Source organism: Entelurus aequoreus, linkage group LG08, assembly GCF_033978785.1.
Source record: "Entelurus aequoreus isolate RoL-2023_Sb linkage group LG08, RoL_Eaeq_v1.1, whole genome shotgun sequence".
NCBI lineage: Eukaryota > Metazoa > Chordata > Actinopteri > Syngnathiformes > Syngnathidae > Entelurus > Entelurus aequoreus.
Window position 1 is genome coordinate 50,037,070 of NC_084738.1, and position 17,918 is coordinate 50,054,987.

At 38.8% G+C, this 17,918-nt stretch overlaps 1 pseudogene; it reads left to right on the forward strand.

The window, feature by feature from the left end:
* Window positions 1-955: 955 nt before the first annotated feature.
* The window catches only part of LOC133656400 (gamma-aminobutyric acid type B receptor subunit 1-like), a 182,550-nt pseudogene continuing 165,587 nt past the window's right edge, over window positions 956-17,918 (forward strand).

The window sequence follows — 17,918 nt, forward strand, 5'->3', positions numbered from 1 at the left end:
TTTCGCAATACTGGCACTTTAAAATATTTAAGTTAAGCGCAACAGTTAAAGGAATCAACATTTAAAAAAGAATGCAAAAGGAGTCAGTCGCTCCCCCGTGCCTCCATCATTGCAATGACAGAAGAGTGAAAGTGGTTGTCATTGTGGCGATAACACTCCCTGATTTTTAAAAATCCATCCCTTTTTCATTTTTATATTCCTGTTCCCTTTTACTACTTGGTAAACTATCATTTTTATCAAATAATAATCCATTGATAAAACATTCAAATATCACAGCACATGCCGTCGCCGAAGCTCCGTCATAAAATATTTCTCTAAAGGAAGTGAGATTGTCTCTGCGCATGCGTGGACAGATCAGTTCTTCTGGAACCGGTCGGGTAGTGACAGTCCATATGGGCCGCAGCGGTACCCAGTTTTAATACACTTTTTTACCACTTGTGGCAGTAATGATAATCACAAACAAACCAAAGAAGTCTGGAGCTAAAGTCATAGAAAAGTTTCTTTAGTGCAAAAATTATGACTAAAGTGGTGAAGCTGTATTTTCATTTGCACTTAACTTTCATTGACAGTTTATTTAGAAAACCTATATTTGTATTGTTTGTTTTATTGACTTAGAATGTATTTATTTTAGCACTCTGTTATTGTATATAAATGTATTTTTCATCAGTTTTATTGAGTCCCTTCTTTTGTAGTATTTATTTTTTATATTAACACATTTTCATATCATGTGACAAGGTTTTTTCTGTTAAACTGTAAGTTGATTAGATATAATTATTGAATACGATTAAAATCAAAAGTAAGATATCTAATTTATTGTTAATATTTGAGTGGGCTCAGGGCCCCTCTGTAGTGGAGAATTTGGGTCTCTAGTTCAAAAAGGTTAAGAACCCCTGGTCTAAAAGAAGCAAACAAGCCATTACATACTGTATATCATAAATGAATAAACTAAATCACTTTTGGTCTTTCTTCATAGACCTCCCAGGACTTTCTGGACCAGCTGATGTCAAAACTCGGGGGTAAAAACGCAGAAGACACAGGAGGTTTTCAAGAAGCCCCTCTAGCCTACGACGCTGTGTGGGCTCTCGCTCTCGCTCTCAACAAGACTGTGGGACCTCTGAAGGCCAAAGGTCACCGTCTGGAAGATTTCAATTACAACAACCGAGATATCACCGCTGAAATCTACAGAGCTCTCAACACCAGCTCCTTTGAAGGAGTTTCAGTGAGTACCAAACCCTTCTAATAAGAGAATGAGCACTTGACAAATGGAAGAGCAGGGGTTTCAAAATGTATCCATGTTTATTCACTTTCACACGTATTACCCATGTTCGAGACGGTCGTGTTCTTGCTGAGCTCCTCAAAGGAGATACCTTTTTTACATCCAAACTTAAAGGGGAACTGCACTTTTATTGGGATTTTGCCTGTAGTTCACAATCATGAGAGACATGACGGTATTTTCTGGACCATAGGACAACACCGGGTTATAAGGCGCACTGCCGATGAGTGGGTCTATTCAGGTCTATTTTCATGCAAAAGGCGCACCGGATAATAAGGCGCATTAAAGGGGTCCTATTGGGATTTTTTTCTAAATTAAAAACACTTTTTTGTGGTCTACATAACATGTAATGGTGGTTCCTTGATCGAAATGTTGCATACATGATGTTTTACAGATCATCTTCAAGTCGCTTTTTGACAATCGCTTCAGGATGCGCCGTTTTGTGGTCGGTCTTACAAACCCCGTTTCTATATGAAGTGGGAAATTGTGTTAGATGTAAATATAAATGGAATACAATGATTTGCAAATCATTTTCAACCCATATTCAGTTGAATATGCTACAAAGACAACATATTTGATGTTCAAACTGATAAACTTTTTTTTTTTTGCAAATAATCATTAACTTTAGAATTTGACGCCAGCAACACGTGACAAAGAAGTTGGGAAAGGTGGCAATAAATACTGATAAAGTTGAGGAATGCTAATCAAACACTTATTTGGAACATCCCACAATTGAACAGGCAAATTGGGAACAGGTGGGTGTCATGATTGGGTATAAAAGTAGATTCCATGAAATGCTCAGTCATTCACAAACAAGGATGGGGTGAGGGTCACCACTTTGTCAACAAATGCGTGAGCAAATTGTTGAACAGTTTAAGAAAAACCTTTCTCAACCAGCTATTGCAAGGAATCTAGGGATTTCACCATCTACGGTCTGTAATATCATCAAAGGGTTCAGAGAATCTGGAGAAATCACTGCACGTAAGCAGCTAAGCCCGTGACCTTCGATCCCTCAGGCTGTACTGCATCAACAAGCGACATCAGTGTGTAAAGGATATCACCACATGGGCTCAGGAACACTTCAGAAACCCACTGTCAGTAACTAAAGTTGGTCACTACATCTGTAAGTGCAAGTTAAAACTCTCCTATGCAAGGCGAAAACCGTTTATCAACAACACCCAGAAATGCCGTCGGCTTCGCTGAGCCTGAGCTCATCTAAGATGGACTGATACAAAGTGGAAAAGTGTTATGTGGTCTGACGAGTCCACATTTCAAATTGTTTTTGGAAACTGTGGACGTCGTGTCCTCCGGACCAAAGAGGAAAAGAACCATCCGGATTGTTATAGGCACAAAGTTGAAAAGCCAGCATCTGTGATGGTATGGGGGTGTATTAGTGCCCAAGACATGGGTAACTTACACATCTGTGAAGGCGCCATTAATGCTGAAAGATACATACAGGTTTTGGAGCAACATATGTTGCCATCCAAGCAATGTTACCATGAACGCCCCTGCTTATTTCAGCAAGACAATGCCAAGCCACGTGTTACAGCAACGTGGCTTCATAGACAGAGTGCAGGTACTAGACTGGCCTGCCTGTAGTCCAGACCTGTCTCCTATTGAAAATGTGTGGCGCATTATGAAGCCTAAAATACCACAACGGAGACCCCTGGACTGTTGAAAAACTTGGGCTGTACATCAAGCAAGAATGGGAAAGAATTCCAGTTTGAACATCAAATATGTTGTCTTTGTAGCATATTCAACTGAATATGGGTTGAAAAGGATTTGCAAATCATTGTATTCCGTTTAAATTTACATCTAACACAATTTCCCAACTCATATGGAAACGGGGTTTGTATTTACGTGGCTCTTCCTCGGCAGCGTCTTCTCCCCGTCATCTTTGTTGTAGCGGTGTAGCGTGCAAGGACGGGAGTGAAAGAAGTGTCAAAAGATGGAGCTTTAAACTATACATTTACAGGATTGGTTGATAATTAAAATATTTTACATTTCTGTACTGCCTAATTCACCAGTGTGATATTTGTAATGCAAATTTACTGTTTTACAGAAAATAGTACATTATTTAGTGATTGATATATCAAATTGTAATTGTTCTATATTTTTATTATCTAAAAGAAAAAAAAATTCCAAGCTTTTATTAAGCAATACAAAGTATTAAGGTTTTGTGGTTTTAATGTGGAAAACAAGGGAATAGTTTGTGGCGTAAGTTTGTTTTTAGCCAAATAAATGTATACAAATGTTTTGGGCTTTATATATTACAAGTTTTAAATACAGTAGGTTTATGAAAACTGTCCTTGCGAGGTGGTCTAATACATGTCTTAAGTACTGTACTTTGGATTGGTTTTAGCACGTAAAGATAATCACTTTGAATCCCTTTTTTTTTGTATGTATCCCTCGGTTGAAAGACACCTCTTTCGTAGAGGGTGAGAAAGGGCTGGGATATATTTTTTAGATGGTTGTACATAGAGCGTTGAAAAGTACAATGCATAGAAAGGGGTGTTCTTTTTTTTTTTTTTGTCCTGTCCAGCTACTCAGGCAAATCATATTGTTGATGTAGATGCCCATATTTGCTACACAGATTTACTATACAAAAGACTTGTTGCCTTATTTGTATCTGACTTTATTAAATGGATTCATGTTATTGTTTGGCGCAGCTGGACCACAGCAGGAGGGGATAGAAAGAAAAGAGAGGGATAAGACAGAGAGACAACAACAACAAACACAACAGTAATGATAACAATAACAACCACGACAACAACAGAACAGCATCAGTAAATAAGATATGCACAAATATGACAGGAATAATTATCAACAATACCATTGTTTCAAATGCAACAATACATATAAGTTATAATAACTTTGTGTATGTATGTGGGAGCGTAGGTACCTATGTATGTGGGTAAGTATCGATGTGTGCGTGTATGTATGTATTAATGTATGTATAATTGTGTGTAGGGTGTTAAAATCTTCCTGTTTCTTACAGGGTCATGTAATATTTGATGCTCAAGGTTCTCGGATGGCCTGGACTCTAATTGAGCAGCTTCAAGGTATGCCTCAGTTTTCTCCCTTCTTTCGAATCAAATATCATTATCATAATGGGGTTATTGAAGACAATCATCACACTACACTGCACTTACCATCAAAATATAAACATGTCACATCAATACATTATCATGGACATTTTGACTGATACTTACCATGCCGTCTTTTTAAGTGTGCACATGTAAATTAATTTTTTAACACTTAATCATCAGATTATGCCGGACATGGCTTTTGATATATATTTGGTCAGGACCAGTAGCCACACAAGAGTGCTGTAGTATATTATATTCAGTCTAAGCCTGTGCCCCTGGAGAGGGGGTCCAGACTGAGGCCAAGGGGAAAAAACCCTCATAGCTATAGCACACATAAACATGTGTGTAAGAGGGAAACATCAAAGAACACAAAGGACATTACAAACATTAAAAGAGCAGAGCTGATGCAACCAGCCACTTCTATACACAGCCACAAAAGTAAAACAACAACAACAACAAAAAACATATACACTGTGGTGGCCTCTGCGGTGTTCCACGCCATCGTCTGCGGGGTTGGAGTCCCATGGCTAGAGACAGGAGCAGACCCAACAAAGCAACCAAGAGAGCCGACTCCACCCTCGGCCGCCCACCAACTCTCGGCCAGTGTCCAGTCTGCATGGATGAGCGAGGATCAGGAGACCGAGGTGTACGATACCTGCTGATTCAGCCAAGACATTGAAGCTTGTCCGTCCTGGCGCTCAGCTCCAGCTCCGCAGCCCTGTCTCTTCATCCTCCTACAGTCTCTCCAAACGGACTCTGGTGTGGCAGAGACCCAGCAGCTGGTCTCCATGGCCAAAAGGCTCCCGGGAGGCAGATCCAGAAGTTCACAAAAAAGCACCGCAGAAGTCACGAAAGTGCCACCCCTTGTCACATCAAAGGGTGTGACAAGGGGTGGTTCGGGACCCTTTGGTCCCGAACCAAAAGGCAAAAAAACCCCACATGAAAACAAGAGGGAAACATCAGGAACACAAAAGGATGACACAAGAGCACAGAGCTCCTGCCAACAGCAGCCACTACAGCAGCGCCATCTTGGGAAAAAAGGCGCCTGTTTTGTAGTTGGCTGACTACACAAGCCAGCGCTTTACGGCACAACATGTCACGCTGTCATGACTTCACAACCCCACTGCAGTTTGATGCAATTTGCAACTTGCTTTGGTCCCATGTTGGGGTATTTGCATAAAAAAGTACACAGATTTAAGGTGGGATTCTTGGCTTTGGCGCTTAATATGTCTGTGTAGATTGTCAGTGGTCCAGGTCATGGTAATTCACAAAAGTTTAATCGCGGCAACTGGACTGTTTTTGTTTGTTGAAAAAGTTTCACCTTAGATCCCAAAAGGCTTCTTGAGTTATAAACTTTAGGTGTTGAGTTTCCCTATTTGTGTCCATGGTGGGTGTGTTCCCTAGGAGTGGCTTGTTGTGTTTATTGATTATGTCGTCAGTGTGGCTGGTGAACAATTGTCTTGCATACCAGTGGGTCGATTGACTGCCTGGTGGAAAAACAACTTGTTAGTGGCCAATTATTCTGTGTAGACAAACATTGAGACAGAGATGTCAGGACATGATTGTAGCCAGACGATAGGTGATGGCGTAAACCTCCTCCACTCTTTTGAGAGTTTAAATTTTTTGTTTGACTTTTTTTGCACCACTTTCAAACCAACAGTTTTCTCTAATCAGAATCTGGACATCATTGTTCTCAAAGGAGTGTCAACGTTGACTCTGAGGCACTAAAAATGTTGTCCTTTATTGTGCCATGTGTCTAAGGATTGTTTGGTTTATACATTCATTGCATTCTTTAAGTCACTGTTTGTTTATATGTTTATATATATATATATATATATATATATATATATATATATATATATATATATATATATATATATATATATATATATATATATATATATATATATATGTATATATATATATATATATATATATATATATATATATATATATATATACATATATATATATATATATATATATATATATATATATATATATACATATATATATATATATATATATATATATATATATATATATATATATATATATATATATATATATATATATATATATATATATATATATATATATATATATATATATATTTAAGTGTTATAAACTTCTCTTGTTGCCTTATTTGTATTTGACGTTATTAATGTTTGGGAAGCATTTTATTAAACAATACTAGTTTTCTTTTAAGTAATATATCAATTGATCAGAGCTGTTATTTATTTTATGGAGGAATGTAGTTAATCATAGAACTGGCATCCAATGTTATTAAAAAGTATTGATTTTGAATCGAGAATCGATTCTCAATCGAATAGTTACCTCCAAGAATCGAATTGAATCAAATTGTGTGGTAGCCCAAAGATCCACAGCCCTATTACTTTAGCTTTGTTTACACTAGACACTAAATCAGATGTTTTGTTTCAAGTGACACAGATTGGATATGTTTGGCTGTCTAATTACTCCAGAGTGCTTTAAATCTGATGTGTTCGCATCATATTGGGCCACATCAGGAGGTAGTCCAAAATCTGTTTGGAATCTGATATTTTCAAATGGGACTGCAGGCAATGTGACCTGTTTGCGACTTTTATGTAATCTTTGGGTCGAGCTAGGACATTCGTGTGAGCAGCACGATCACTTTCCTTTATTCAACTTTCTTCTACTTCCCTCAGTTGTTTTTCATCACCTGACTATTTCCTCCACACAGCAGTCACGGCAAAACCCCACTAATACTGATCTGTGGCGTCCATGTTTTCTCCTGTAGTAGTGACTTATTTGTTCATTTAGGGAATCCGGTCAACTTTTTTTGTTTTCACTTTATCAAACTGCACATGTAAGTGACTTCAAGCCCACATCGGGGCCACATGCTGGAGTCTGATAAAGATGACATTTTACTTATATTCTACACACTCAGCTGGAAAAAATCCAATTTTGAAAAAATTGGATTTGGTCCATTTTGGCCTGCAGTGTAAATGTAGTCTTTGACCTGCAGGGCTAGGGTTAGCTATTCTTTGCTCCCTGGCCGTTAAATCATTGATTATGTTCAACTTTCCTTCTTTTTTTCTTTCTTATTCCTTTCTAATTCCTTCTTCAAGTATTCTTGGTGTTTAACTGGGTCAGCCTTCACTATTTTCTTCGTATTCTCTCAATCTTTGTTTTCTACTTTTTTTATTTGGTTGTGGCACGTTGGTGTCTTGATCTTTTCTACCTGAATTTTACAATTAAAGATAGAAACTAGCAGTTCATTAAAAAAACGTATTTGTTTTAAATGAAACAATGATTTTTGAAGATAATCACTCATTTTTGAACACAATTATTTCAAATGGTAGGATCAAACTTCTTTCCATTTCCGAAATGAGCATGTCACAAGCAAAACATTATCATATGTTTTGGGTGTGACGATTATAGCAAGTTTGGACCATAATAAATGATGCTAACAAACACATATTTGAAGAGTTGTTCACTCATAAAAAAAAAATATGTTGCATAAAATCTGATAATGGTTGCATAATTGAAGAGAAAAACTGTTCGGTCAGTGACAGTACACACTGATTTTCAGACTTTGGAGCACATTTATTTAAAAACTATGGGATTAAGTTACTAACCATGCAGCCATGGAGGGCAGAAACGCAATGTCACTTGCTGGTCAAAAATGTAGGAGTGTGGCTTAAATCTAGAATCAGCCATGGCTCTAAAACTCTTGTGTTTCGGTCGTGACATAAAAACTCGGGACGTGATTTTTTTGAGCACAGTTTTTAATTTTAAAAATAAATACAAGTCTTTCAGCTTCTGTTTAAACTTAATCATAAAGGTATTTTAAATTACACCATTGAAACAAACCTAAAAAATGTTTTAAGCTGTATTTTCCTGAATTTAAATTTAGGGGTCAGGATTGGGGACAGCTACTTCTAAATAGAAAGTAACCTATAAATGATGATTTTGTATGTATTTATCTCAGTTTATGCCCTGGGTTTAAAGAGGTCATAATATTATCTCAGTAAAAAATCATGTGTGAATACTTAATACAAAACCAGTGAAGTTGGCACGTTGTGTAATTCGTAAATAAAAACAGAATACAATGATATGCAAATCCTTTTCAACTCCATCAGTGTGTGAATGTGTGTGTTAATGGTGAATGTGGAAATACTGTCAAAGCGCTTTGAGTACCTTGAAGGTAGAAAAGCGCCATACAAGTATAACCCATTTATCATTATCATATTCAATTGAATAGACTGCAAAGACAAGATATTTAACGTTCGAACTGAGAAACTTTTTTTTTTGCAAATAATCATTAACTTAGAATTCAATGGCAGCAACACAATCTAAAAGAGTGTTACATGGCCTTTCCTTTTAACAACACTCAGTAAACATTTGGGAACTGAGGAGACCAAATTTTGAAGCTTTTCAGGTGGAATTATTTCCCATTCTTGCTGTGGTATTTTAGGCTTCATAATGCGCCACACATTTTTAATGGGAGACAGGTCTGGACTACAGGCAGGCCAGTCTAGCACCCACACTCTTTTACTATGAAGCCATGCTGTTGTAACACGTGGCTTGGCATTGTCTTGCTGAAATAAGCAGGGGCAGCCATGATAACGTTACTTGGATGGCAACATTTGTTGCACCAAAACCAGTATATATCTTTCAGCATTAATGGTGCCTTCACAGATGTGTAAGTTACCCATGCCTTGGGCACTAATACACACCCATACCATCACAGATGCTGGCTTTTGAACATTTTGCTCCTAGAACAATCCTGATGGTTCCTTTCCTCTTTGGTCCGGAGGACACAACGTCCACAGTTTCCAAAAAACAATTTGAAATGTGGACTCATAAAACCACAGAACACTTTTCCACTTTGCATCAGTCCATCTTAGATGAGCACGGGCCCAGCGAAGCCGGCGGAGTTTCGCTTTGCATAGTAGTTTTAACTTGCACTTACAGATGTAGCGACCAACTGTAGTTACTGACAGTGGTTTTCTGAAGTGTTCCTGAGCCCATGTGGTGATATCCTTTACACACTGATGTCACTTCTTGATGCAGTACGGCCTGAGGGATCCAAGGTCACAGGCATTCAATGTTACGTGCAGTGATTTCTCCAGATTCTCTGAACCTTTTGATGATATTACAGACCTTAGATGGTGAAATCCCTAAATTCCTTGCAATAGCTGATTGACAAATGTTGTTCTTAAACTGTTGGACAATATGCTCACACATTTGTTCACAAAGTTGTGACCCTCACCCCATCCTTGTTTGTGAATGACTGAGCATTTCATGGAAGCCGCTTTTATACCCAATCATGGCACACACCGGTTCCCAACGAGCCTGTTCACCTGTGGGATGTTCCACATAAGTGTTTGATGAGCATTCCTCAACTTTCTCAGTCTTTTTTGCCACTCGTGCCAGCTTTTTTGAAACATGTTGCAGGCATCAAATTCCAAATGAGCTAATATTCGCAAAAAACAACAACGTTTACCAGTTTGAACGTTAAGTATCTTGTCTTTGCAGTGTGTTCAATTGAATATTGGTTGAAAAGGATTTGCAAATCATTGTATTTTGTTTTTATTGACGATTTACACAACGTGCCAACTTCACTGGTTTTGGAGTTGGTAATTTGTTAAACCTTTTTTCTGGTTAAGGGACAGCACTTTTAATTAATTTTGTAGAATGCCCCATATATATAAACAGATTCTCAGGGATATACAAGATAAGAATAACAGTCCTCCTGGTCATTAGTTCCCTGGAAATATGGCCCCCAAAACAATTTGGTTGAATAGTCTGTTTAAGGATATTTAGTGGCACGGTAAACTTAAAATAAACACTGAAAAAAACAAGATTGGAAAAAACTGGCAAACAGAGTGACGAGTAAGTCTGACCGATGAAGAATTAAAATGTGAGCCAGTTACACCCCCATACCATCACAGATGCTGGCTTTTGAACTTTTCTCCTAGAACAATCCGGATCGTTCCTTTCCTCTTTGGTCCGGAGTACACGACGTCCACAGTTTCCAAAAAACAATTTGAAATGTGGACTCATAAAACCACAGAACACTTTTCCACTTTGCATCAGTCCATCTTAGATGAGCTCGGGCTCAGCGAAGCCGGCAGAGTTTCTGGGTGTTGTTGATAAATGGCTTTCGCTTTGCATAGTAGTTTTAACTTGCACTTACAGATGTAGCGACCAACTGTAGTTACTGACAGTGGTTTTCTAAAGTGTTCTTGAGCCCATGTGGTGATATCCTTTACACACTGATGTCACTTTTTGATGCAGTACCGCCTGAGGGATCCAAGGTCACAGGCATTCAATGTTACGTGCAGTGATTTCTCCAGATTCTCTGAACCTTTTGATGATATTACAGACCTTAGATGGTGAAATCCCTAAATTCCTTGCAATAGCTGGTTGACAAATGTTGTTCTTAAACTGTTAGACAATTTGCTCACGCATTTGTTCACAAAGTGGTGACCCTCGTCCCATCCTTGTTTGTGAATGACTGAGCATTTCATGGAAGCTGCTTTTATAACCATGGCACCTACCTGTTCCCAACGAGCCTGTTCACCTGTGTGATGTTCCACATAAGTGTTTGATGAGCATTCCTCAACTTTTTCAGTCTTTTTTGCCACTTGTGCCAGCTTTTTTGAAACATGTTGCAGGCATCAAATTCCAAATGAGCTAATATTCGCAAAAAACAACAACGTTTACCAGTTTGAACGTTATGTATCTTGTCTTTGCAGTGTGTTCAATTGAATATTGGTTGAAAAGGATTTGCAAATCATTGTATTCTGTTTTTATTTACGATTTACACAACGTGCCAACTTCACTGGTTTTGGAGTTGGTAATTTGTTAAACCCTTTTTCTGGTTAAGGGACAGCACTTTTAATTAATTTTGTAGAATGCCCCATATATATAAACAGATTCTCAGGGATATACAAGATAAGAATAACAGTCCTCCTGGTCATTAGTTCCCTGGAAATGTGGCCCCCAAAACAATTTTGTTAATTGTCTGTTTAAGGATATTTAGTGGCACGGTAAACTTAAAATAAACACTGAAAAAAACAAGATTGGAAAAAACTGGCAAACAGAGTGACGAGTAAGTCTGACCGATGAAGAATTAAAATGTGAGCCAGTTACACTCGAGCTATGTATAACTCTCTCTTTTTTTCATAGGGGGAAGCTATAAGAAGATTGGATACTACGACAGCAGTAAAGGCAATCTGTCCTGGTACGGGAATGACAAATGGATTGGTAAGGCACATTCATCTTTCTCTGCCCCCCATATCCCCCTCTTTATCATTGTCTCTCGCACTCCTTCTACCATCTAATCTCCTGTTTTCTCTGACCCTGCACCCTCACCACCTCTTCCTTTAATTCTTCATTTTCCCCTCCTTCATTGCCCTCCTTTGTCCGCCAACGCTCTATATTCAAATATGGTTATAATGTTCATCAATCAATTTATCACATTGTTGCATAAATGTTTCATACCTTATCGCGGCCGATATTTGATCACAGTAAAGCATTGTGACAACAATGTGCTTTGGTCTAAATATTCCATTCCATTTGCCAATTAAAGGCGCAGTTCAAAGCAATAAATACAAGATGTTTGTTGACAGGCTAAACATAACAGCAGACTAGCAATCCCGGAGGTAATGGAATTGGGTCCCATGACCTTGACTTTGAGGAATGAACATGTAATTCTTAATTAGCATGGAGGTGATGTGTGTCTCTGTGTTATTTCAGTTTCCCTCAACACAGACTATATGCTGAACTGTGCAGTACATTGAAAGTACACCGGTACCTCATGATACAAGTTTATTTGGTTATGTGGCACAGGTTGTACCTTGAAAAACTAGAATTTCAAAACAGAGTAGCCCATTAAAATGAATTATAATCAATCAGTGCTTTGCAGACCCAAAACAACACAAATTTACCATGTAGCGTGCTTTTTCTAAAGAAAAACTAACTTTAGATAAGAAATATTGAATGACAAGCTAAAATAAACAACTATGGCATCTTTATAAATTATAATAATAATACATTTAATTTCATAGCGCCTTTCAGGAAACCGAAAGGTCGCTTTACAACAATAGAAAATACAATTAAACCAAGGCATATAAATAAACAAAACAATAGAATAAAAATAGGGCAAGGGTATTTGGTGAGTTAGACGGAGTAGGCAGACCGGAACAGGTGTATTTTGAGTTTAGATTTGAAGGTGGGCAGAGAGCCGCAGTTACGGAGGTCAAGTGGTAGATTGTTCCAGAGCTAGAGAGCAGAGCGACTGAAGGATCTGACCCCCATAGTGATGAGGCGGGCAGGGGGCACAGAGAGGTGGATGGAGGAGGAGGATCTGAGGGAACGAGTGGGGATGGTGACGTGCAGGAGATCAGACAGGTTGTGGATGGCCATGAAGGTGCACAGAAGGAGTTTGTAATTGATCCTGTACTGTACGGGGAGCCAGTGGAGTTGCTGGAGGATGCGGGTGATGTGGCAGTGAGAAGGTGTCTTCATTATGATGCATAGTAATGTAGTAATTGAAGAGCAGACTTCAACGGACTCTCCTTCAAGCTGCTTCTTCGTCAAATACACCATTAGCAGCTTCTTTTTTATTTTCATGGATAAATGTGCATTGTTTAGATATTATTTCAACGGTCTTAGCTGGCTTTATCGACTCATTCTGCTTCCGCATGGTGCAGACTAGCAGTGGTACGCACCAAGTGCTTCAACAAGTTAGCTAGCTAGCTACACGCTCAGTCAGGTTTTTGGCAGTTCTTTAATATTCTTTGATACATTTGTGATTAAGGGCTATACATGCAAACGTTGATTGATTGATTGATAATAGTCCTTCACACTCACTTTCTTTGATCCCATTATTGGGAAAAACAATTTAATCTCGATCTCTATCTATAAGCTGGTGTTCGCGAGTAACACCAGATGTTTTGGTCTGATCACTGGTGTCATGTCTTTTGATCATGTTTTGTTTGGCTATGTTCTGTTGGTTTTTGGACACTTTTAGTTCCTGTTGTCACTCCCTTGCTTTGTCAATGTTTCACATTTGGACTCACGCACCTGTGTTAATGATGTCACGACTATTTACGCCGACAGTTGCCAGGGAATCGGCCTGGCGACATTGCTCACTTCATGCCATGGTTACTGACGTTCATTGCTTGTTCATAGTTCATGCTGTTCTTTCTTGTCACAGTACGTGTTTATTTGTTTCATGTCCATAGTTGTGTCTTTGTGCTAGCTTTTTGTTTTCATAGCCAAGTTTGTATTTCCGCCTTGTGTGCGCCTTTTGTTTGTACCCTTTTGTTTGTACTTTGTTAGAATTAAAATATGTCTTTACCTTCATCCGATGTCCAGTCTGGTTTGCTTGCATTCCGGGAAAGAATAGACACCATAGTCCACGTCATGACAACTGGCATTTGCTAGTTGGTGGGAGTGTTGGAAAAGGGATGTTGACTGCTTTTGAACTAAACGATAAATTGTAGTCTTGCTAGTTCTGTATTAGAGGCAGTTGAACAACTGCCCACTACAGGAATGGACTTATACTTTTTCCGAGGTACGTACAGTACCGTGATCATGGCTTACTGCTACACTTGCTCTGTATCATCATTTCATACAGGGAAAAGTGCTGCTGCTTCATTCTAAGTGTCTGTTGACATTTTAATCCTGAAAACAGAAGAACAACTGGGAGTGTCCCCTGGCTTGACGTCACTCCTGTCTATAGCCACTAAAACTTGGAAGCAGTGATGTGTTATAAGCTGTGTGCCAAAAACACATTCTGTAACTAAGCCAACATACTGTTCAGTAGACCAAGGTCAGCCAAGTAGTCTCTCCCGCTGGTATGACAAGAGCTGAGGGGGCCGAGAGGTTGTGCTGACCTCTAGAGATTTTTGTGTTTGACCATGTGGTCATGCGGCCAGCAGCCAGACTTCATGTGCCATCTAGAGGTGTTTTCAGACAGTGAAAATGCCAGTTAGTCAGTATTTGTTGTGTGACAGCCAGTCACCTTGACTTTAGCTTAAAGACGCTCAGTTATTGGTCAAAGCATTACAACAGCCAAAAGAGGATATGGTTTCCTTAAGGTGAATGTGGCCTTATGTTATGCTAATTGAGGCATGCTAATGTCCACTCTGTAAAGTAGTTGGATAATATATATACAGTATATATATATATATATATTTGTATATATATATATATATATATACGACGGGACGGCGTGGCGAAGTTGGTAGAGTGGCCGTGTCAGCAATCGGAGTGTTGCTGGTTACTGGGGTTCAATCCCCAACTTCTACCATCTTAGTCACGTCCGTTGTGTCCTTGGGCAAGACACTTCACCCTGGCTCCTGATGGCTGCTGGTTAGCGCCTTGCATGGCAGCTCCCGCCATCAGTGTGTGAATGTGTGTGTGAATGGGTGAATGCGGAAATACTGTCAAAGCGCTTTGAGTACCTTGAAGGTAGAAAAGCGCTATACAAGTATAACCCATTTATCATTTATCATATATATATATATATATATATATATATATATATATATATATATATATATATATATATATATATATATATATATATATATATATATATATATATATATACTTAAAGGGAGAAGATAAACAGCACAACAGAAGGATTATATGCACACAGCTAAATAGCTAAAAGTATGACTGTCCAATGTTTAAAAAATTATATCAAATCATAGTTTTCAAACTGTTTATCTGGACTTGTCTTAAAAGACGTTTCGTCTCTCATCCGTTCATGTTCACAGACCTAGAAGGAACGGCTCTAGTCTGAGAGCCTAATCCAAAAGTATTTATCATCTACAAGAGGGTGCATACCCAGACAAGAATGGTTTCGCTCTGTTGTTGTGCAAAATGACAGCTATATTGTAAAATGACATTTGGTTGTACAGTGTATAAACGGTCAAGGTTACATCGAAAGCAAATGTGTCTATGTCCTGTTAGGCTAAATTATTTTATCTCTTAGGGTTGAAAGCACAGCATTGTATGTGTAAGATAAGTGGTGCTGCCCCCTCTGTTCAGAAATAGTTTTTCTACTTTAACTTAAATGGCTTCCCTCAATCCCCCTCTAAACCATCTGTCTTGTCTATCCAGAATATGTAATTTTTTGTCCTCAGAAGAGTGTTATTATTCGCCTGCTCATATATATATATATATATATATATATATATATATATATATATATATATATATATATATATATATATATATATATATATATATATATATATATACATACACACAGTTGTGGTCAAAAGTTTACATACACTTGTGAAGGACATAATGTCATGGCTGTCTTGAGTTTTCCTGGCCAGTAGTCCCAGTGGACTGGTGCCGCCTGGTTTTTGACACAATCCACTCCCTCTCGCACCCTGGCGTTCGAGCTTCCGTCAAGTCGGTTGGTGCCAAGTTTGTTTGGGCTGGCCTGAGGAAGGCTTTTAGGCAGTGGGCAGCCACATGAGTGGCATGTCAGCGCACCAAGGTCCACCTTGGTCACCTAGGTCCACCAACTAAGTCCACGCCGCAGGGTTATACGCACTTGCTCACCATGGTGGATCGCACCACCAGATGGCCAGAAGCGGTTCCTCTTTCCTCCCCTGCCTCTGTGGACATTGCCCGTGCGTTTATGTCAGCCTGGGTTGCGTGTTTTGGCACGCCGTCAGATATAACCTCCGACAGGGGATCCCAGTTTGTGTCGGAGCTTTGGTCAGCGTTGGCACAGTCCTTGGGTGTGCAGGTGCACCGCACTACGGCCTGCCACCCCCAAGCTAATGGCTTATGTGAACCATTTTCACCGGTCGCTTAAAGCAGCTTTGCGTGCGGCACTCTCTGATAGCAATTGGATTGACCATGGCGGGCACTAGGACCATGCTCACACTCAGCAGAATGGGCGTGGTTTTCATGTCTTCTTGGGCACACTGTTAAAGTGCAGTTATTGTGATATGTGCATTCTCATGTTGGCAATCTTAGACCTCAGAGAAACAATGTTGTTTCCTGCATTTGCCACAATATACAGTCGTGGTCAAAAGTTGACATACACTTGTGAAGAACATAATGCTATTGCTGTCTTGAGTTTCCAATAATTTCAACAACTCTTATTTTTTTGTGATAGAGTGATTTTATCACATACTCGTTTGTCACAAAAAACATTCATGAAGTTTGGTTCTTTTATGAATTTATTATGGGTCTACTGAAAATGTGACAAAATCTGCTTGGGTCAGAAGTATACACACAGCAACATGCATTATCAATTTTGGTGATGTAGAAAAGTTACAATCAAATCAAATTAGCTTCATGGCATGGCCTCTTAACTTCATGTGAGTGATTATGATTGTCGACACCTGTTGACTTCTCTGAGCCCAATTAAATAGGGCTCATGTGATGCAGTCATTAGACTCGGTTACAAATGCGACAATGGGAAAGTCAAAAAACTCAGCACAGATCTGAAAAAACAAATCATTGACATGAACAAGTCAGGAAAGTCACTTGGAGCCACTTCAAAGCATTAGGTACAGTCTCAGTTACATTAACATTGATGTTATACATGTGGGACCATAGGTATAAATGTCGTTAAATGTAGCTTTGGTGTAGCAGACTACTTTTGCTGTGTAACTTGAAGTGTAGCTTGCTACAATTCTACGGGTATAGCTTACCCTGAAGCTTAGCTACATTTAATCAAGAGTAATTTGTAGCTTAGCTTACTACATTTTCCAAGTAGCTTGCCCATCACTGGTTTCAACATATAGATATTATTATGGTGTGTTTATAAGGAATGACACCTTTCCGGAGACATATTATCTGGCGTTTTGTTTCGCAACATTATGCAAAACCAACTTTTCTTACCTATTGGTACTTGCTGTTGTGTATTTGGGATTTGCATAAATCCCGAAAATGTGCGGGCGTCCGCCGTTGTAGTCCGCGCCGTATTGAAAAAGCTCCTTCTTTTTCTCTATCCTCTTGTGTGGCGCATTGATCTTCTGCTTTTGCCATTTCTAATATAAAGTAGCGTACAGTTCTAACTTATATATTTTAGTAGACTAAGCACTAAAAACTACAACAAATATGACGGGTAGAAGACGCTGTCAAAGTGGAGCCACGGAAATAAAACCACCCACAAAACGACGCATCCTGAAGAGATGGTGATAAGGCGACTTGGAAAGGGTCTGTAAAACATAATCTATGCAGCGTTTTGACCAAAAAAACACCATTACATGTTTTGTAGACCACAAGGAAGTGTTTTAAATGTAGTAAAAAAATCATATCACCCTTTTAAAGGGGAAATGCACATTTTGGGGAATTTTGCTCATCGTTCACAACCATAATGAAAGACATGACGATGGATGTATTTTTAAATGCTCATTTTAAACATATGTGGTGAAATAATTTCAAAAAGGCATCACAATGTTTTCTTTTTTTTTTCTTCATCACTGATTATTACTCACTGCAGACTTTATGAGAGCCAACAAACATGAAAAAAACATCACTTAGCATGCAAGGTTTGCTGTCATTATTGCTGGGCTGTT